Below are 20,710 nucleotides of genomic sequence, written 5' to 3' on the forward strand. Positions count from 1 at the left end.
CTTGATGTCGGTGACCGGCCCCTCTGTCGGTGCCTTTACCGTCTCGGGCCGACCACGATGACAAGTCGTGCCCTGACTGCCAGGCCTTGACCTCGAAGGCTAGACGGGAGCAATCCCGTAAGCGGCTCGAGCTCCGGCAGTCGGCTCCACGCCAGTCGAGGAGGAAGTCGAGGGACCGGTCGCAGCTCGATGAGTCACCACCACTCGTCGGGCTCCAAGTCCTCAGGTAAGTCGAGGCATTCGAAAAAGAAGTCGAAGAGACATCATCGCTCTTCCGATTCCCCCCGACGCTCACGCGATGCGGCCGGGGGTTCGGGCGACAACGCCCAAGCGGCTCCGCCTGAGCCGCAAGCGCCGCGTCAAGCCCAACACCCTCCGGTCCCTGGGCTGAACAAGACGCTGGAGGAAATACGTGACTTCTTCGTAGCCATGAGGACTCACTTCCCTCCGTCGGACCCTGTCAAGGTGCCTTCGGGCCCGTGGGTTCGTCTGGGAGCCCTAGCGGGCCGGCCGCTCCGTCCCCGACGCCTTCGATTTCTTCAGCCCAGGCGTCGTTGTCGACTCCGGTCCCGACGTGGCAGGAACCCACAGGATCCAGGCCTGGATCCGGGCCGTCGCCAGTCGACCTTGCGGCTCCTCTGCTGGCGCCGACCCCGAGGGTGTCGCCCACGACGGCGCCACGGACGACTTCGTCCCCAGCCCTGGTCCGGCGTTGGACCGGCGCCGTGTCCGGGGTCGATGGGTGAGCAATTCACCTACGCCCCGGCTCCATCATTTTTCCCTGACTATTAGGAGATGGATGACGAGAAGGACTGGGAGGGGTCTGAGGACCCTCTGGCACTGCAGTGCCAGTTGAGCCAGGACTGGGCAGACGAGCTAGGGGAGGCCAGTGGTCTGTACACTCCGCCAGACACTGGATTCGTCTCTCCTCCCTCCATGGCTACGGAAGAGGGGGCTGCTTACAGCCTGCTGTTTACTAGGGCGGCCAAGGCCTTGGCTCTTGAGCTCCCTGTTGCGGCCGTGAGGACTAACCTCCTCACTGAGGTGCTCAAACCGCAGGCAAGCTCCTCGGAGCCTCTACTGCCGTTTAACGAAGCCCTCACTGATGTTCTGCTGGGCACCTGGTTCAAGCCCTCAACAGGCCTTCCTGTTGATCGGAATGTGGCCCGACGCCAGCCCGGCTCCGGGCGACCCTAGCTTTCTGTCCGTTCACCCCACCCCGAGAGCCTGGTGATCCAGGCCTCTACTTCCCAAACCATATTCCCGACCGCTCCTCCGGATCGGGAATCCAAAAGGTAAGATCAGTTTAGGAAGAAACTGTTCTCCTTAATTTTGGGCCTCCGGTCTGTCAATACTGCCTGCCTTTTGGGCCGTTACACCCACTCTCGGTGGGATACGGTTGCGGAGGTGATGCCACAGTGCCCGAAGGAGGCCCGGGCAAAGCTCATCCAAGCCCTGGCGTAAGGGCGGAATGCAGCACACTACTCAATACGGTGTGGACTCGACACAACGGACTCGCTGGGTAGGGAGATTGCGACGACGCTGGCGTTTTGCCGCCATGCCTGGCTGAGGTCTGCCAACTTTTCGGGGGATGTCCAGGCCACCCTCATGAATATGCCCTTTGATGGCCGTCGCCTCTTTAGCGACAAGGCGGATAGTGCGCTGGAGCGTTTCAAGGACTCCAGGTCTACGGCCAAGTCCTTGGGCCTAGGCCAACGCCAGCAACCTTCTGCTTTTCGCTCCTTTCGTGGCCAAGGAAGGGGTGCCCCCACACGTCCAGCCAGCCGCAGACCCAGGCTCAACGCGGTCGCGGACGTGGTTACCGCCGTGGCGGTACCGGGGGACACCGGCAGGGTCAGTCCACACCCACTCCTGCAGCATCTGCCTCTAAGCCTTCTTTCCTAGTCCGGCATTTCAGGCCCATTCGTCAATAGTGGGGGGCAGGGTCCGTCATCACCTTCCACACTGGCGTACCATCACGTCAAACAGGTGGGTGCTGCAAATCGTCCGAAGGGGTTACTCCCTCCCCTTCGAGGCGACCCCTCCAGCCATGCCACCGCAGTTCCACCGCATGTCGGGTGCTCACTTGCAACTTCTGCAGGAGGAAGTTACGGCCCTCTTGGCAAAGGGGGCCATCTAGCACGTTCCTGGGCCAGAAGTAGGACGTGGTTGCTATTCCCGCTACTTTCTGGTACCCAAGAAGGGCAAAGGAGGCCTACGCCCTATCTTGGACCTACGGAGCGTCAACGGCTTCCTCCGGAAGGAGAAGTTCAAGATGCTAACTTTGGCTCAGGTCCTAGCTGCCCTGGAAGACTGGAAGACTGGATGGTAGAGTTGGACTTGCAGGACGCGTATTTCCACATCCCCGTCCTGCCGGCCCACCGGCGTTACCTGCGGTTCACGGTAGGCCACGAGCACTTTCAGTTTACCGTGCTCCCCTTCGGCCTTACCAGTGCCCCACGGGTGTTCACAAAAGTGAAGGCGGTGGTCGCAGCTCATCTGCGCAGATTAGGGGTTTCAGTCTTCCCCTATCTCGACGATTGGTTGTTGAAGGCGGGCTTTCCCCAGACAGTCGTCTCCCACCTCCAGACTACAGCCGGCATCCTGCACTCGCTGGGGTTCTTCATCAACGTGCCGAAGTCACACCTGTGCCCCTCTCAGAAGCTCCTTTTCATCGGAGCGGTTCTGGACTCAGCGCAGTTTCGGGTTTATCCCCTCGAACAGCGGGTTCGGGATATTCAGTCTCTGATTCCAATCTTTCAGCCTTTATCCCGAGTCTCGGTCAGGTTGACGCTGCGGCTCCTGGAGCTGATGGCCTCCTGCATCCTTCTGGTGCATCACGCCAGGTGGCGGATGCGGGCTCTGCAGTGGGACCTGAAGTTTCAGTGGGTACAGCATCAGGGCAACCTGTCCGACCACGTCCTGATCTCGGAGGGCACTGCGAGCCAGTTGCAGTGGTGGCTCACGAACCACGATTGGGTCAGCGGAAGATCTCTCTCCCTTCCCCAACCCGAGCAGGTAGTGGTGACAGATGCTTCCCTCCTGGGATGGGGGGGGGCCAAATGGGAGAGAAGGAGATCAGAGGCCTCTGGTCTCCGGTGGAGTCCCGGCTTCATATCAACCTTCTGGAGCTGCGGGGGATCCATCTTGAACTGAAGGCATTCCTTCCCTCTGTCCGGGGAAGTGTAGTGCAGGTGTTCACGGACAACACCACCGCCATGTGGTACTGCAACAAACAGGGCGGGTGGGGTCGTGGACCCTCTGTCAGGAGGCTCTGCGCCTCTGGACATGGCTGGAACACCAGGGCGTCATCTGGTGGTTCAACACCTGGCAGGTTCCCTGAACGCCACGGCAGACAAACACAGCTGCAGGTGCATGATGGATCACGAATGGCGTCTGAACTCGGACGTGGCGCAATGTCTCTTTCAGCGGTGGGGAGAGCCATGGTTAAATCTATTCACCATCGAAGAGAACGCGCAATGTCTTCTGTTCTGCGGGTTGGAATTTCCAAGGCGGCACTCGTTTGGAGACGCTTTTCGTCGCGAGTGGAGCTGCGGTCTGTTTTACACCTTTCTGCCTGTACCACCTCTGCCCAGAGTGCTGAAGATCAGGCGAGACCGGGCCCAAGTCTTCCTTGTGGCTCCGGACTGGTCGCGAAGATACTGGTATCCCGAGCTACTCAGCATGTCAGTCGATCCCCCGATTCGTCTGCCTCTTCAGGAGGACCTTCTGTCGCAGCAGCAGAGGACGGTCCTCCACTCAAACCTGTCCAGTCACCACCTCCATGCGTGTATTTTGAGCGGCGATAGTTGAGGCCATTTGACTTGCCTCCTGAAATCTGTGATGTGATTCTGGCAGCCAGGCGTCCCTCCACAAAAACGGCATACGCCTGCAGGTGGAAAAAAATGTCGCATGGTGCACAGCAAAGGCTGTGGATCCACTCTCTGCCCCCCCTTTCAGAGGTTCTCCTCTTCCTTCTGTCTCTTGTCCAGCAGGGCTCTGCTTTGGGCACTCTCAAAGGCTACCTCTCGGCCATTTTAGCCTTCTTGAGGCTTCCTGATCAGCCTTCTCTTTTCAAGTCCCCTGTTGTAAATAGTTTCGTGAAAGGCATCACATACATGTTTCTTCCTGTTCCCTTTGTGATACCTCAGTGAGACTTGAAACTTGTTCTGACTTATCTCCCTTTGAGCCACTTCATAACTGTCCTCTTCGCTTCGTGCTGCTGCTGCTGTGCTTGGTGGGGGCTGGAAGAGGACCACAAGCCCCAGGACCCTGCGGGGCGCGCACCGGCCAATCCGCCCCTCCCCCTGTAACCGGGGGCTATTTCAACTACTCGTGTCTCCCGCTCCGCGGTAGACGCTTCGGTTTGCTGCTGCTGTGCTTGGTGGGGCCTGTAAGAGAACCACAAGCCCCAGGACGCTGCGGGACGCGCACCGGCCAATCCGCCCCTCCCCCCAGTAACCGGGGGTTATTTCAACTACTCGCGTCTCCCGCTCCACGGGGGACGCTTCGTGTTGCTGCTGCTGTGCTTGGTGGGGGCTGTAGGAGAACCACAAGCCCCGGGACGCTGCGGGGCGCTCCGGCCAATCTGCCCCTCCCCCCTGTAACCGGGGGCTATTTCAACTACTCGCGTCTCCTGCTCTGCGGGAGACGCTTCGTGTTGCTGCTCCTGTGCTTGGTGGGGGCTGTAAGAGAACCACAAGCCCCAGGACGCTGCGGGACGCGCACCGGCCAATCCGCCCCTCCCCCCTGTATTTGGAAGGTTTAAAGCGTCCAGCCTTTCCCGCGACGAGGGACGCGCGCAGGCGAGCGCCGGGCTAAGCCCGGGCAAAGGGCGGGCCGTCTGTGGCTGGAAGAGGCCGGGCCGGGCCCCCCCCATTTGGCTTTCTGTACAGGGATCAAAGGTTCACAAAATAGGAAGGTAACGTGTCAATTGTATGAACATTAATTATTAAACGCATTGCCCCCTGAACTCTAAAGCACCAATTATCCCACAGAAAGTCAATTGACTCTACTGCAAAAATGAGCAAACGGAGGGGGGTAGTCGGAACCCTGGATGATTTTATCATAAGGGCAGAATCGGTGCTTATACATGAGATGCAGGCAACCGAGAGAAGACTGTCCTTGGATCTTGTCCCACACCATCCGCTTTTGTCACCTGGGGTCACTGTGGACTTAATTTCCAAAGAACTCTTTAAGATCGCCCCCGGGGGCATTAAGTCCTGGTATAGTAGACCCACAAACACCATCTTTTTCCCCCTCTGTCATCCAGGATTTAAGTGCTCCTGCCAGTAACACACGAGGGATTTCGAGCAAGACATTCAGAGGTTGGATACCGGCTACCACAGCATTAAGGGGAAAGAAAAATCAAGTGAAATCAAACCAGTCTAAGATCAAGGAGAAAGTAAGGAATACTAACACAGGTGCCCCATGTTTTTTGTCAAAAAACTCGATGTACTATCGGAGAAAATGCTTACAACAAATACTATGGCAGCAAGAACAAATGGGGGTGGGGGCGGGAGAACTGATCTGAACCTAGTATTGAACGGTCAAAATAATGGTCAAATTAATTGTAATGGTGTATTACAATCCCCTAGCGCAGTTGACCTTATGGCGCCCCCTCAAGCCGCACGATGCGAATCATGTGAGAATAAGGGGTATCTCCCCCATCCAGTGATGATCGTACTAATGAAGCAGTAGGACGACACTAAGTATAGACGGTGCAGGCAACCAGAAGCCAGGCATTAATCAAGATAGGGCGCGTAAGCAGGGCCTAATACCAGCCAACGGTGCCAATGATGTGAAGAGAGATTTTAGTAATCTCAGTACAAACCCTAATTCGGATATTTTACATCTCCCACCAGCCTCTGCCCCCTATGTGCTTGTCCTAACTGGCGTTCCCACGCTTGGTGGGGGCCAGAGGGATTCTTGGTCCGATCTCCAAAACAAATCGGTAGACTGGCTCCACAAACATAACAATTTTGACCCGCGCAGGGTGGAGGAAATAATTATGGCCAGGAGAGTAGGGTGGGTCGGAGCATCAAATAAATGCCTAGATGGGGATTACATTGTTTTAAATTATAGAAGACCCCAACAGTTCAGACGACTCCTATCTATTAGAGAACAATCGTTTACCCCCTTGACTAACATTAGTGCACTCCCCCTGGGTTATTTTGATAAGCCAACCACAACCCCACATAGTAGTATTGAAACGGCTATGCCCCAATTGAATAGATATCATGCCCTTTCGAGTTTGGACACACATGATTGACCATTAGACACGGCACCTACCACAGAAGACATTGACAGGCCAATTCCAAACTCACCGCCCAGATCTAATTGCTCCCCAGAGAGGATAATCACATCTAGAAGAGGCAATGGAGCATCCCTGAGTATCATAAGCTGGAACGTGGCAGGTTTACTCTCCAGACTTGATCATTTAGATTGGTTAAATATGATCAGGGAATATGACATTGTCATGTTCCAGGACACCTGGGCCACAGAAGAGCTATACATTGAGGGGTTTTATTGTTTCAGTGTGACAGCTCAAACACCGAGGATGGGGAGACCATCAGGAGGATTGTTTATAGGGATCAATGTGGCTGCCAGGGGTAGTTTTAAAGCAATCTCATCTCGTAGCCTAGATTATCAGGTAGTGCTCTATAAAAGAGGGATTCACTTCTATCTGATAAATACTTATAATAATGATTTTCACTCAGTTCCAAACAAGAGTTTTATCAAGCTTTTTTTTAGTTGATGGCGGGAGGCATCTCAGAAAGAGGATGGTGTGCAGCACGGAGCATGGAGAGAGTAGATGGCCACGTGATACTCCTCTTTTATACTTTCAGAATGCTGTGCATTAGCTTTGTCAATATTTGTAGCCATATTGCACAGCAGTCTGTGGCTGTGCAGTATGGCTAAAAACATTGACAAAGCCAATAGGTCACATAGGCGAGGCCTATTGACTTTTAAAATACTTGAGGCCAGAGACTTATTTTTCATTATCAGACTTTGACACTGTAAAAGAGAGGGAGAGGCAGAAAAATGACAAAGAACAAGGAAAAGCAATATATGCACACAGGGGGAAAAGTAGAAAGCAGGAATGAAAAAGAACATGCAAGGGTGAGATAAGTGTTGTGTCAGTGTTGGACAGGCCCATATCAGATGAACGGAAGGCGTTTCTACTTGCCTAATTCTAGGGCATTTATTAGTGCGCTCCGAGTATATTCTATTTAGGATCTGCGGGGTCAGATAGGTCTGTTGTATAATATTATATTGTATAAGGTTAAATCTCACGTTTGAGCTTACCCGTTTAACTCCCTCGTGTATTTTTGCCCATTCTTTAACTGTCAGGAGTTCATCTACTCTGCCGTCCAATCTTGCATGGACTGGAAGGAGTTTTTTGGGGAGGTGGTCTCGCAGCGCTCTATATATTTGTGAAACTAGTGTACTGCCTTCGGTCAGGCGAAGAAGGGCCTATAGGGTCGATGTAGTGGGCAGTTCTTGCGGAAATGCAGGCCATATTTCACGAGCAATTGCTGAGATCTTTGCATATTGTAAAAATTGTCACCTTCCCAATTCAAATATATTCTCAGCTTCTTCCCTCATTATGAATTGTTCATTACTGTATAGATCTCCCATTGTGTGGCATCTTCCTTCCATCCATTTTTTAATGGACATAGAAACCGCTATCTTTTTGAAGGGTTTCAACACTAACAATGGCATATCTGGGGCATAGGGTGCATGTCGAACTACCTGTTTAAGTGCTGTTTCCCATACAGCTGCCACATGTTGAATAATATATGGATACGACCTGGGCACCCCAACCCCCATCATAAGGAGCTCAGGCAAAAAGACCCCTCTGTGCGTACCTGCCAATAGTTGTTTCTCCCAGTTATTATGCTCATCTGTCCAATGCACAGGCTATTAAAGTGTCTTAGATAACTAAGTATTTTTTCTCTGGCAGCAGCACAGTTAGGAGGAAGGCACTCATTTACGTTATCTCTCTATGCTCCATTGCATAGCCCATTCCTACTCGTGCACTATGGTTAAATTGAGCTGTTATGTTTGTACTAGTTGATTCAATGCCCATTAGATTAGACTAATGTTCTTATTTCTTACCTTTGCCTCAAATTGTAAAGCGCTCTGATATCCTTCGGGATCAAGTTCGCGCTATATAAAACTTTATAAATAAATAAATAAAGCTTTTTGATTTTATTTCAGACCTGGTTACCCAGGCTAATAATGGGGACCCCCTAGGTTTTTTATTGGGGGGTGACTTTAATGCCAAAATTCTTGACATACAATCAGAAAGGGGGCTGGCCTATTATGGTAAATCCATTAGTAGAGGTAGAGAACTTGGCCGGCTTATAAGATCCTATAATTTGTCCAATGTTATGGACTTGGCCGCTGGGCCAACCATGACTAACCATCCAACCTACAGGTGTAGGGGCTGCAGTTCTTTAATAGATCTTATCTTTGTATGCCCTTTGATAGAAAAACAGCTCGTATCAGCCGAAGTTGTTCCTTCTAACTTTGGAGACCATAATCCTAATAGAATATCGACAAACACCGCCCATAGGCCGATTTTCCAGACAGAATGTGGGGCTACAAACTAATATTGTCGACTGACAATTTAAGATTACACTGGAAGGGGGCTGATAATTCTGAAATATTTAGGAAATTGGCCAAGGACAAAATGCACCTTATTGACTCCTGCCTTTCATTACAATTACCTTCTGTCAGGATAATTCAGGATTTTGGCAAATTATGTCAAACGATTAAAACCTTTCTTTCTAGACCCACCCCTCAAATGGCATCCATCCCTAGATGGTTCAACCATGAATGCACACAAGCAAACAGGAATTTACTTAGGGTACTTACTGCTACTCCAAGGTGCACAATAGAAGTTACACTGGCCAGAAAGAAGTATAATGAGGTGATTAGAGATAGGAAGAAGGATCTACTGAGCGAAAGCTGGGACAAACTCTCTGAGGCTGCCAATCAAAAAAAGGGTAACATCTTTTGGGCAGCGGTAAGGGACCTTCGATCCATGGGCCAGACATCGACACCGATTAGCTGTAATATCTCTAGTGACGCGTGGGTTGAACACTTCTCAGGAATTTATGCCTCACCGCCCCCAAGTGAGACAACTTTTATTCCAGGGAGCCTGGTACCTATAGAAATAAGTATTTTTTAAGTAGTAGAAGCCATCAATCAGAGCTTAGGCAATAAGGCACAGGGTCCTGACGGGCTCCCTATTGATCTAATTAAGTGGAACCCGGATTTTTGGGCCCCTCTGCTTTGGAACGTTTTTAATAACTTAACTGCGACAAAATTACCCGATACTTGGGCTAGCAGCATAATAGTCCCGATTTTTAAGAAGGGAGATAGATCCCTCCCATGCAATTACAGACCTATTTCCCTACTAGACAATACCCTTAAAATTTTAGGAAGAGTCCTGTATAACAAAATCTTGGGATGGACAGAAGTGAATGCCATCTTAGACCCATGCCAGCTGGGCTTTAGGGGTAAGGTTGGAACTATTGAACAATGCCTCAACCTAAACTTAATTGTCGGGAAATACACTATTGCGCGAAGGTACCCAATTTATATGGCTTTTATGGATCTGTCCACAGCTTTTGATCTAGTGAATAGGTCAAAGCTGTGGGAAATCCTTTTGGCAGGAGGGCTGGATGAGACATTGGTAAATTTCTTAGCGTATTTACATAGAGATCTCCAGGCCCAAGTAAGGCTTGGCATGGGAGGTGAGGTTTCAGGGACTATTGATGTAGGCAGGGGGGTCAGACAAGGTTGCGTGTTGGCCCCCCTGCTTTTTATCATATATAGTAACGGGTTGAATAGCTCTTTGAAAAGGGCAACTCAAGATGTCCCATATATTAATGAGAAGCCCATCCCCGTGCTCCTTTACGCAGATGATGCGGTCCTTATAGGTCGCACTCCAAATTCCTTGTGTCTCCTTGTCCAAAATTTTAACAATTATATGAAGGAGTTGGATCTGCGGGTTAATTTAAAAAAATCTTTTTTAATGTCCAGTGGGCCAGGGAAGCGCGAGATAGGCTCGATCTTAATAGATAGTCAAAAATTGACTTCTGTAAGATTTTTGTTTATTTAGGGTTGGCCTTTGCTGCGAACGGCTCCTGGAGTGAGCATTTAGCCCACGCCAGGAGCAAGTTCTCAAAGGCCACCAATTCGATCATCTTGAGCCTGCCCCGCCTTAAGACCACTGGGGCCCTTTTAGCAGTTCAGAAAATATTCAAACTTCAGTGCACCCCCGTGGCCACATATGGTGCTGAGATCTGGGGAACAGTTAATTCCCTAGTCATCCAGCAGGAAGAAAATAGGTTTTGCAGGAAATTACTTTGTACCCCAATCTCAACCCCTCAATACATATGTCATAAGGAGCTCAATATTAATTTTATAATTGATTTTATTCGAGCCCGACTGGCACTTTTCTGGGTTTCAGTGTGGAGGAACAAGGCGGCATCCCTGTCACAGCAGATCATTACAGATTGCTTACACTGTGACAAAGGTTTAGAAATCCCATGGCTAAGAGGCGTGCTTCAAAGTTTGCGCAGCGTAAAAAGAGAAAATCTTTTCCTGGACCCCATATTAGCAGAATCAGTTCCAAAGAAGGAACTGCAGAATGCTTTATATTCCCTTTATAACAACAAGCGTGTTGTTGAGGAGTCTAGGAAAATAATTGTGCGCAATTATATGGCCATTGAATAGCACTGTTATCCGCTTCATAAGTATCTGACCTTAGCCATGAGTCGATTGGAAAGGAGTCTTCTGTTTAGATTAAGAGCTGGTACAATTCGATTTGCACTTTGTTTCCCACTGGGCTATAGCCCAAATTTTAATCACAATTTCTGCCTTTGTGATGGAAGGAGTGAGCAATCTATTACGCACTTTATATTCCTCTGTAAATATTATTTTAAATACTCCAAACAGTTTTTATATCCGTATTTTAAAAAGAGAAGACCAATTACATTGGATGAAGCGTATCGATGCATATTAGATTTAGATGATGTTGAACTGTCCTTTCACACTGGCACTTTTCTTAAGATTGCGATCAGGGCACGTAAGTCTATGATGGATCCCTGATTATATGGGATATAACTTGAGAATTGTTTTAACTATTTAATGTTAAAATGATGGCTTGTTTTTGCACTAGGCACTTTGGATATGTGGATGTTTTTTTTTACTTTTGTATTAATTGTTGTGAAGTATTTACTTTTTTGTGCTTTTATGGGTACTATTGTATCCGAATAAAGTTAAACTGAACTGTCCTCTTCATCTTCTGACTCTTAAAACTGCATTCCTGGTTGCCATCACCTCTGCCAGGAGAGTGAGTGAGCTCCAGGCTCTATCTTCAAAACCTCCTTTCCTCTCTGTCCATCCGGACAAAGTTGTTCTGAGGACTCGTCCTTCTTTCCTGCCCAAGGTGGTCACAGCCTTTCACATCGGGCAGTCCATCACCTTGCCCACCTTCTTTCCGCCTCCGCATCCTTCGAAGGAGGAAGAGAGGCTCCACCGTCTGGACCCAAAACGTGCGTTCTCCTTCTATCTAGATCGCACACGCCAGTTCCAGGTGGATGACCAGCTCTTTGTTGGTTACGTGGGCGCTAAGAAGGGATGGGCGGTGCACAAGCAGACCATCTCTCGGTGGGTCGTCTTGTGCATCAAGGTTTGCTACTCCTTGGCGAAAAAGGAGCCTTCTGTTGGGCTGCGCGCCCATTCCACTCGGGCCACGGCGGCTACTACTGCCCTGAGTCGGGGAGTCCCCTTGCAGGACATCTATCTGAAAGAAACAGGTTAGTATTAGATTCCTTACCTTAGAATACCCCCAGGCGTCAGACTGGATCCGGAAACTTTTGCGTCGTCGGCGCCGGGATGACTTCGTCAGGGTACTTAGACACCGCCCTCGCGCGCTGACGTCAGTTCCTATTTTTTCCGCGCCAGCAAGCGCCGATCTGGGAACAGTGGTACCCTTTAGGTGGGAGAGGTGTGGCGCCGCGGCAAGGGCGACTGACGCTGGAATCTAGGGATCAGGGTTCGATCCCCGGCTCCGGCGGCAGGTTAGCCCTGCACCATGTGACTCTGGGCAATAGCTCGCTTAATCTTCCCGACGGCCCCCAGCGCCTAGAGACCCTTACGGGTGATTGTGCGCTTTACAAATGTGGATTATTATTATTATTATTTAGTAATTTTTTGACAAAAATTTTCGATCTTCTTTTTCGAAGTCGAACGACTCCGACGGTGCCGGTAGGGATTCCCGGGTTTAAACCCTGCGTCGACTGCAACCGACTGATGTCGGTTCCTGACCCCCATCGCCGGTGTCTTCATTGCCTGGGGCCGACCACGATGACAAGTCGTGCCCCGACTGCCGGGCCTTGACGTCGAAGGCTATGCGGGAGCGGTCCCGCAAGCGCCTCCAGCTCCGGCAGTCGGCCACGCGCCGTTAGAGGTCTCAGACCGGGAGGAGGTTGAGGGACCGGTCGCGGGGCAGAAGTCATCACGGCTCGGAGGATCGACACCACTCCTCGAGCTCCAATTCCTCAGGTAAGAGGCACAAGAGTCGAAGAGGCGACATCACTCTTCCGACTCCCCTTGACGCTCGCGCGACGCGGCCCGAGGTTCGGATGACACCGCCCACGCGAGTTCGTCGGAGTCCCTGGGCAGAACGCGACGCCGGAGGAGATTGACGCCTTTCTCTCGGCCATGAGGTCGCTCACTCCTCCGTCGGGTTCCGCGGCGCCTTCGGGCCCCGTGGCCCCGACTGGGTTCCCAGGCAGTCCGGGTGCTTCGGCCCCAGCGCGGTCGGGTGCTTCGGCCACGGCGCCGACTCCGGCGCCGACTCCGGTCCCGACGCCGCAGGACTCCACCATCTGGGGCGTCACCGGTCGACCTTACGACCTCGCCGGTGCCGGCTGCTAGGGTGTCCCCCCCGGCGCCGACCATGGTCGATGCCGTCCCCAGTCCCTCCCTTGGTCCGATTCTGGCACGTGAGTGTCAGTCTTATCAGGACTGGACAGGCGAGCTAGGGGACGCCAGTGGTCTGGACACCTCGCCAGACACTGGTTTTGTCTCCCCTCCTACCGTGGCTACGGAGGAGGGAGCAGCCTATAGTGTGGTGTTGACGCGGGCGGCCAAGGCCTTGGCCCTTGAGCTCCCCATCGCGGCCGTGAGGACTAACCTCCTCACTGAGGTCCTTAAACCGCAGGCAAGCTCTTCGGAGCCTCTGTTGCCGTTTAATGAGGCCTTGTCTGACGTTCGTCTGGGCACCTGGTCCAGGCCCGCTACAGGTCCCCCTGTAGATAGGAACGTGGCCAGACGCCACTGCCCGGCTCCGGGCAACCCTTGCTTCCTGCCACCCACCCCACCCCGAGAGCCTGGTTATCCAGGCCTCTAACTCCCAGACCTCATTCCCGACGGCTCCCCCCGATCAGGAATCCAAGAGGTAAGGGCAATATGGCAAAAAGATGTTCTCCTCCCTGAGTTTGGGATTGCGGTCAGTTAACCCCGCGTGCCTCTTGGGCCGTTATACCCACTCTCTGTGGGACACGGTCGTGGACGTGCTGCCACAATGTCCGGAGGAGGCCCGAACTAAACTCGCCCAAGCCCTTGCGGAGGGTCGAGATGCGGCACGGTACTCCATCAGATATGGACTGGATACCACGGACTTGCTAGGTAGAGCAATGACAACGATGGTGGCGATTCGTCGCCACGCCTGGCTGAGGTCCGCCAACTTTTCGGCTGATGTCCAAAACACCCTTATGGACATGCTGTTTGATGGCTGTCGCCTCTTAGGCGACAAGGCAGACAGTGCTCTTGAGCACTTTAAGGACTCCAGGGCTTCCGCCAAGTCCTTGGGCCTGTCGGCCCCGCGCCAGCAATCTGCTGCCTTTCGTGGCCAAGGAAGGGTCGCCCCTACACGTCCTGCCAACCACGGACCGCAGACTAACATCCAGCGCGGTGGCGGACGTGGTACCTGCCGTGGCGGTGCCCGGGGACAACGGCGCGGCCAGTCCACATCCACCCCCACAGCAACCACCTCAATGCCCTCCTAGTCTGAGCTTTCAGGCCCATGAGACGCCAGTGGGGGGCAGGGTTCGCCATGACCTCGTCCACTGGCGCGACATCACATCGGACAGGTGGGTGCTGCAAATCGTCCGAAGGGGCTACTCCCTCCCCTTCGAGGCGACCCCTCCAGCCATGCCACCGCAGTACCACCGCGTGTCGGGGGATCACTTGAATCTTCGCGAGAGAAAGTTGTGGCCCTCTTGGCCAGCGGGGCCATCGAGCGCGTTCCTTGGCCAGAAGTAGGGTGGGGTTGTTACTCCCACTACTTTCTGGTTCGCAAGAAGGACAAAGGGGGCCTACGCCCAAACTTGGACCTGCGGAACGTCAACGGCTTCCTCCGGAAGGAGAGATTCAAGATGCTGACACTGGCTCAGTTCTTAGCTGCCCTGGACCCAGGAGACTGGATGGTAGCGTTGGACTTGCAGGACGCTTATTTCCACATCCCCGTCCTGCCGGCCCACTGGCTCTACCTGCGGTAGGCCACAAGCACTTTCAGTTTACTGTGCTCCCCTTTGGCCTTACCAGCGCCCCACGGGTGTTCACGAAAGTGATGGCGGTGGTCGCAGCTTATCTGCGCAGGTTAGGGGTTTGTCTTCCCCTACCTCGACGACTGGTTGTTGAAGGTGGGCTCGTCCCAGACAGTCGTCAGCCACCTCCAGACTACAGCCGACCTCCTGCACCTGCTGGAGTTCTCCATCAATGTGCCGAACTCACACCTCTGCCCCTCTCAGAAGCTCCTCTTCATCGGAGCGGTTCTAGACTCGGCGCAGTTTCGGATTTATCTTCCCGAACAGCGGGTTCGGGATATTCAGGCTCTGATTCCGAACTTTCAGCCTTTATCCCGAGTCTCAGTCAGGTTGACGCTGCGGCTTCTGGGGCTGATGGCCTCCTGCATCCTTCTGATGCATCATGCCAGGTGGCGGATGCGGGCTCTGCAGTGGGATCTGAAGTTTCAGTGGTCCGAGCATCAGGGCAACTTGTCCGACCATGTCTTGATCTCGGAGGGCACTGCAAGACAGTTGCAGTGGTGGCTCACGGACCGCGATTGGGTCAGCGGCAGATCCCTCTCCCTACCCAACCGGAGCACGTAATTGTGACGGACGCGTCCCTCCAGGGTTGGGGAGGCCACATGGGAGAGGCGGAGATCAGAGGCCTCTGGTCTCCGGTGGAGTCCCAGCTCCATATCAACCTTCTGGAGCTGCGGGCGATCCGACTTGCACTGAAGGCATTCCTCCCCTCTGTCCGGGGGAGTGTAGTGCAGGTGTTCATGGACAACACCACCGCCATGTGGTACTGCAACAAACAGGGCGGGGTGGGGTCGTGGGCCCTATGCCAGGAGGCTCGGAGGCTCTGCGCCTCTGGCAGTGGCTGGAACATCAGGGCATGACCCTGGTGGTTCAACACCTGGCAGGTTCCCTAAACGCCAGGGTGGACGAACTCAGCCGTCGGTACATGATGGATCACGAATGGCGTCTGAACTCGGACGTGGCGCAAGACCTCTTTCAGCAGTGGGGAGAGCCTTGGTTAGATCTATTCACCACAGAAGAGAATGCGCAATGTCATCAGTTCTGCATGTTGGAATTTCCAAGGCGGCACTCGCTCGGAAACGCTTTTCGTCGCGAGTGGAGTTGCGGTCTATTGTACGCCTTTTCGTCTATACCACTTCTGCCCAGAGTGCTGAAGAAGATCAGGCGCGACCGGGCCCAAGTCATCCGTGTGGCTCCGGACTGGGGACGGAGGTTCTGGTATCCCGAGCTACTCAGCCTGTCTGTCGATCCCCCGATCGTCTGCCTCTTCAGGAGGACCTTCTGTCGCACCTTCTGTCGCAGCAGCAGGGAACGGTCCTCCACCCGAACCTGTCCATTCTCCACTTACATGCGTGGAGATTGAGCGGCGGCAGTTGAGGCCATTTGACTTGCCTCCTGAAGTCTGTAATGTCATTCTGGCAGCCAGGCGTCCCTTCACCAAATCGGTATACACCTGCAGGTGGAACAAGTTTGTGGCATGGTGCACAGCAAAGGCTGTGGATCCCCTTTCTGCCCCTCTTTCAGAGGTTCTCCTCTACCTTCTTTCTCTTGCCCAGCAGGGCTCTGCTCTGGGCACTCTGAAGGGCTACCTCTCGGCCATTTCCGCCTTCTTAAGGCTACCTGATCAGCCCTCTTTGTTCAAGTCCCCCATTGTAAATAGGTTCTTAAAGGGCATCACCCATATGTTTCCTCCAGTCCCTTTCGTGATACCTCAGTGGGACTTGAACCTTGTTCTTACTTTTCTGATGTGCGCTCCCTTTGAGCCACTTCATAACTGTCCTCTTCGCCTCCTCACTCTGAAGACCGCTTTCCTGGTTGCCATCACCTCTGCCAGGAGAGTGAGTGAGCTCCAGGCCCTTTCCTCTAAGCCTCCTTTCCTTTCAGTCCATCCGGACAAAGTTGTGTTGAGGACGCGACCCTCTGTCCTGCCCAAGGTAGTCACAGCCTTCCACATCGGGCAGTCCATCACTTTGCCCACCTTCTTTCAGCCTCCGCATCCCTCGAAAGAGGAAGAGAGGCTCCACCGTCTGGACCCAAAACGTGCGATCTCATTCTATCTGGATCGCACACACCAGTTCCGGGTTGACGACCAACTCTTTGTTGGTTACGTGGGCGCTAAGAAGGGACGGGCGGTGCACAAACTAACCATTTCTTGATGGGTCATCTTGTGCATCAAGGCGTGTTACTCTTTGACTCCAAAGGAGCCTCCTGTGGGGCTTCGTGCTCATTCCACACGGGCCACGGCGGCTACTACTGCCCTCTGCCCGGGTGTCCCCTTGCAGGACATCTGTCAGGCAGCTACGTGGGCCTCGCTGCACACGTTCGCAAGACTCTACTGCCTGGACAGCCAAGTCCGGAGAGATGGCTTTTTCGGACGTTCCGTTCTCCAGGACTTTCTGGTGTGATTATTGGTTCACAGACCCACCACCGGGGTTGGTATTGCCGGGGTATCTATTTTAAGGTAAGGAATCTAATACTAACCTGTTTCTATCAGATGCACAAGTTACTTACCTTCGGTAACAATATATCTGTGAGAAACAGTAGTTAGTATTAGATTCCTTACCGCCCCACCCATCCTCCCTGTTCTGCGAACCGATATCTAGGGTTAAGGTCATCCCCTTTCAGGGCCCTAGTTTTTATGGCACCAGTGTTGGTTTTTATCATGCCTCTGCGTTTTCTGGCACGGAAAAGCTGTGTATAAGAACTGACGTCAGCGCGCGAGGGCGGCGTCTAACTACTCCGACGACGGACGCGGAGCAGCAGACGACGCCAACCAACACGCAAGGGTACTGCTACGCAAAAGTTTCCGGATCCAGTCTGACACCTTGGGGTATTCTAAGGTAAGGAATCTAATACTAACTACTGTTTCTGACAGATATATTGTTACCGAAGGTAAGTAACTTGTGCATTAATGCCGGAGAGATGGCTTTTTCGGCCGTTCTGTTCTCCAGGACTTTCTGGTGTGATCTTGGTTCGCAGACCCACCACCGAGGTTGGTATTGCTGGGGTATCTATTCTAAGGTAAGGAATCTAACAGTAACGTGTTTCTTTTCAGATGCACAAGTTACTTACCTTCAGTAACGATATATCTGTAAGAAACATTAGTTTGTGTTAGATTCCTTACCGCCCCATCCATCCTCCCCGTTCTGCGAATCGGAAAGCTATGTACAGAACTGACGTCAGCGCGTGAGGGAGGCGTCTACGTACTCCGACCACGCCATCCTGGCGATAACGACGCCGACTACGGACGCGAGCCGCAGGCGACGCCTAGCGACGCACAGGGGTACTGCTGACGAAAACTTTCCGGATCCAGTCTGACGCCTGGGGATATTCTAAGGTAAGGAATCTAACACTAACTAATGTTTCTTAAAGATATATCGTTACCGAAGGTAAGTAACTTGTGCATTAATGTCTTACTGCTGTCAACATTGTTCTTTCTAATGGATACATCTAACCACCGATTCCTTGCCCTAGAATACTCTTCACGCGCCACGCTGGATCTATCAGTGAAACTGCTTACTCAGGGCAGAGGAGTTGGCCTAACGGCTAGGGCGGTCGACCTCGAATCTGGGGTTCGAGTTTGGGCAATGAAAGGAACATCCTGTGATTCTGGGCAAATCACTTAATCTCCCCGTGCCTAACAAAAATGAATGTGTCCTCATGTAACGCAACTGGTGCTATGTAAAGCGCTCTGATACCCAATACTTTCGGATCAAGTTTGCGCTATATAACAGTCAGTAAATAAAGTAAAAATAAATAAATAAATAGGTGGCGACATATGACTCTATGTTGGCTACTTTGCAAGCTGACATCTTTTCCTTTCTTTCCATACCTGCAGGAGGGAGCTCCAGAGCTCTGCTCCCAATTTCATTGGTCTTCCGACAACTTTTAAACTAAATTCAATGTGCTAGGGGACAGTGGTCTCTTCTAATATGACAGGATTCAAACTGACATACTGCAGCCATAAGATTTTTTTCTCCATCCTTAGCAGCTAGACAGTTTAAGTTTAAGTTTAAGTTTAAAGTATTTGCAAAGCGCAACATACACCTGGACGGTTTCTTGGCGCTAAAATGGCAAGACAGCCTAAGTGTCGGAGTCGACCACTCGGGCACAAACTGGAGCAGGAAAAAAGAGGATATTAAGACAAAAAGGCCTGGGTGAACAGAAAGGTTTTCAGGGATTTGCGAAAGATGGAATACTGGGTGAGGGATCTGAGGTGAAGGGGAAGGGAATTCCAAAACACAGGGGCGAGGGTGGAAAATTTAGAGCCGCCCTGTTTTTTTTTTCCTGTAACGAGGGTCTACTAAAAGATGTTGAGCAGAGGAGCGAAGGTCTCTACCGGGGACGTAAGTTTTGATGGCTGAAGATATGAAGATAGGGGCCAGGCCAGATCTGGCCTGAAAAGCCATGCAGCCTAGTTTGAACAAGGCGCGTTCCCGGACAGGAAGCCAGTGGAGGGTCTTCAATAGGGGAGAGGTGTGGTGGAATTTAGGGAGGCCAAAGGCAAGGCGAGCCGCCTGGTTCTGAACCAGTTGTAGCTTGCGCATGCTGTACTGAGGGATACAGTTGAACAGGGCGTTCCCATAGTCCAGGCGGGACAGGACCAGTGCGGACATAATTAGTTTGAGTGCGGGAAAAGAAAAAAAGCGAGAAATAGAACGAATAGTACGGAGAGTGAGAAAACAGGAGGAAACCACAGAACCTATCTGAGAGTGAATGGTGAGTTTGTCATTGAGCTTGATGCCTAAAGTTTTGACAGAGGAAACGGGGGTAGGAGGAGAGCCAAAGGAAGGGGGCCAGAATAGGGAGTTCCAGGGACTGGAGCAACCACCCGTAAGCACAAGTTCCGTCTTATCGGGATTGAGCTTCAGGTGGTTGAAGTTCATCCAGTACCTGATAAAAGATAGAGTAGATTGAAAATTGGAAATAGAGTCGGGTGAAGAGGACAGATTGAAGATGAGCTGGAGGTCATCGGCATAGTTATATACCGTGACCTCCAGCTGCTGAAGAGCAAAGATAAGCGGAGAGATGTAGAGATTACATAGTAAAGGGGACAGAGAAGAGCGCTGGGGCACCCCACACTGGACCTGACAGGGGGTAGCTGAAAACTCCCCAAGACGAACCGCCTGGGTCCAGTCCCTCAGGAAGGACGAGAGCCAGATGAGGGCCGAGCCTCCAATGCCCGCCGCCCTGACACGGGAGAGTAAGATGGAATGGTCCACCGTGTCAAAAGCGGCGGACAAATCAAGGAGAACCAGCGCCTGGGGTTGACCTATGTCCATACCTTCTCTGAGGGTGTCTAACACAGATACCACCACTGACTCTGTCGAGTGCCTAGGTCGGAACCCAGCCTGGCAAGGGGCCAACACCCCATTTTCCTCGACAAAGGAGCTGAGCGCAGAAGTGACGTGTCGCTCCAGCACCTTGCCTAAAAAGGGTAGCAAGGAGATGGGGCGGTAGTTAGCCAAGGCAGAGGGATCGGCACCAGGTTTTTTTAAAATGGGGACAATAGAGGCAGATTTTAGTGACGGGGTCACGACACCCTGGGCCAAGGAGTCATTGAGGAACCTAAGAGGAGGCCGGGTACAAACAGAGTAAATCTGCCGTAAGATGTGTGCAGGGCAGATATCTGCTGGGGAGCCGGATTTGATTTTAGGGAGAAGAGAGAGGAAGATTTCCTCCGTAAGAAGAGGAAAAGAGTTGAGAGAGGCTTGGGCAGGGGGTAGCTGGGGGTCTGCGAAGAGGGGGGAAGGGGGGGGATATTAATTTTGATTGTCGCGATTTTTTCCATGAAGTATGAGTTCAACGAATCGCAGAGTTTCTGAGAAGGAAGGGGCTTCAATGAGGTCCTGTCAGAAAAAGCCAGGTCATGAGTAATGGAAAAGATCTCCTTGGGTTGATTCTCTGCCGCCAGAATTTTAGCTGAGAAATAAGCTTTTTTAGTCTCTATAATGTTTTTTTTATAAGTCCCTAGGAGGAGGACATAAAGGGACTTGGAGATGGGACAGTAATCCAGTCTCCATCTGCGTTCTGCTTGTCGAACCGTTAACTTCTGCTCTTTCAGTTCTTTACTGAAC

At 52.2% G+C, this 20,710-nt stretch overlaps 1 protein-coding gene across 7 annotated transcripts in view; it reads left to right on the forward strand.

The window, feature by feature from the left end:
- The window catches only part of MAP4K3 (mitogen-activated protein kinase kinase kinase kinase 3), a 1,422,157-nt gene that overhangs the window by 1,081,352 nt on the left and 320,095 nt on the right, over positions 1-20,710 (forward strand). The gene's annotated exons all lie outside the window — the stretch shown is intronic.

Source organism: Lissotriton helveticus, chromosome 6 (genome assembly GCF_964261635.1).
Source record: "Lissotriton helveticus chromosome 6, aLisHel1.1, whole genome shotgun sequence".
NCBI classification, from domain to species: Eukaryota; Metazoa; Chordata; class Amphibia; order Caudata; family Salamandridae; genus Lissotriton; species Lissotriton helveticus.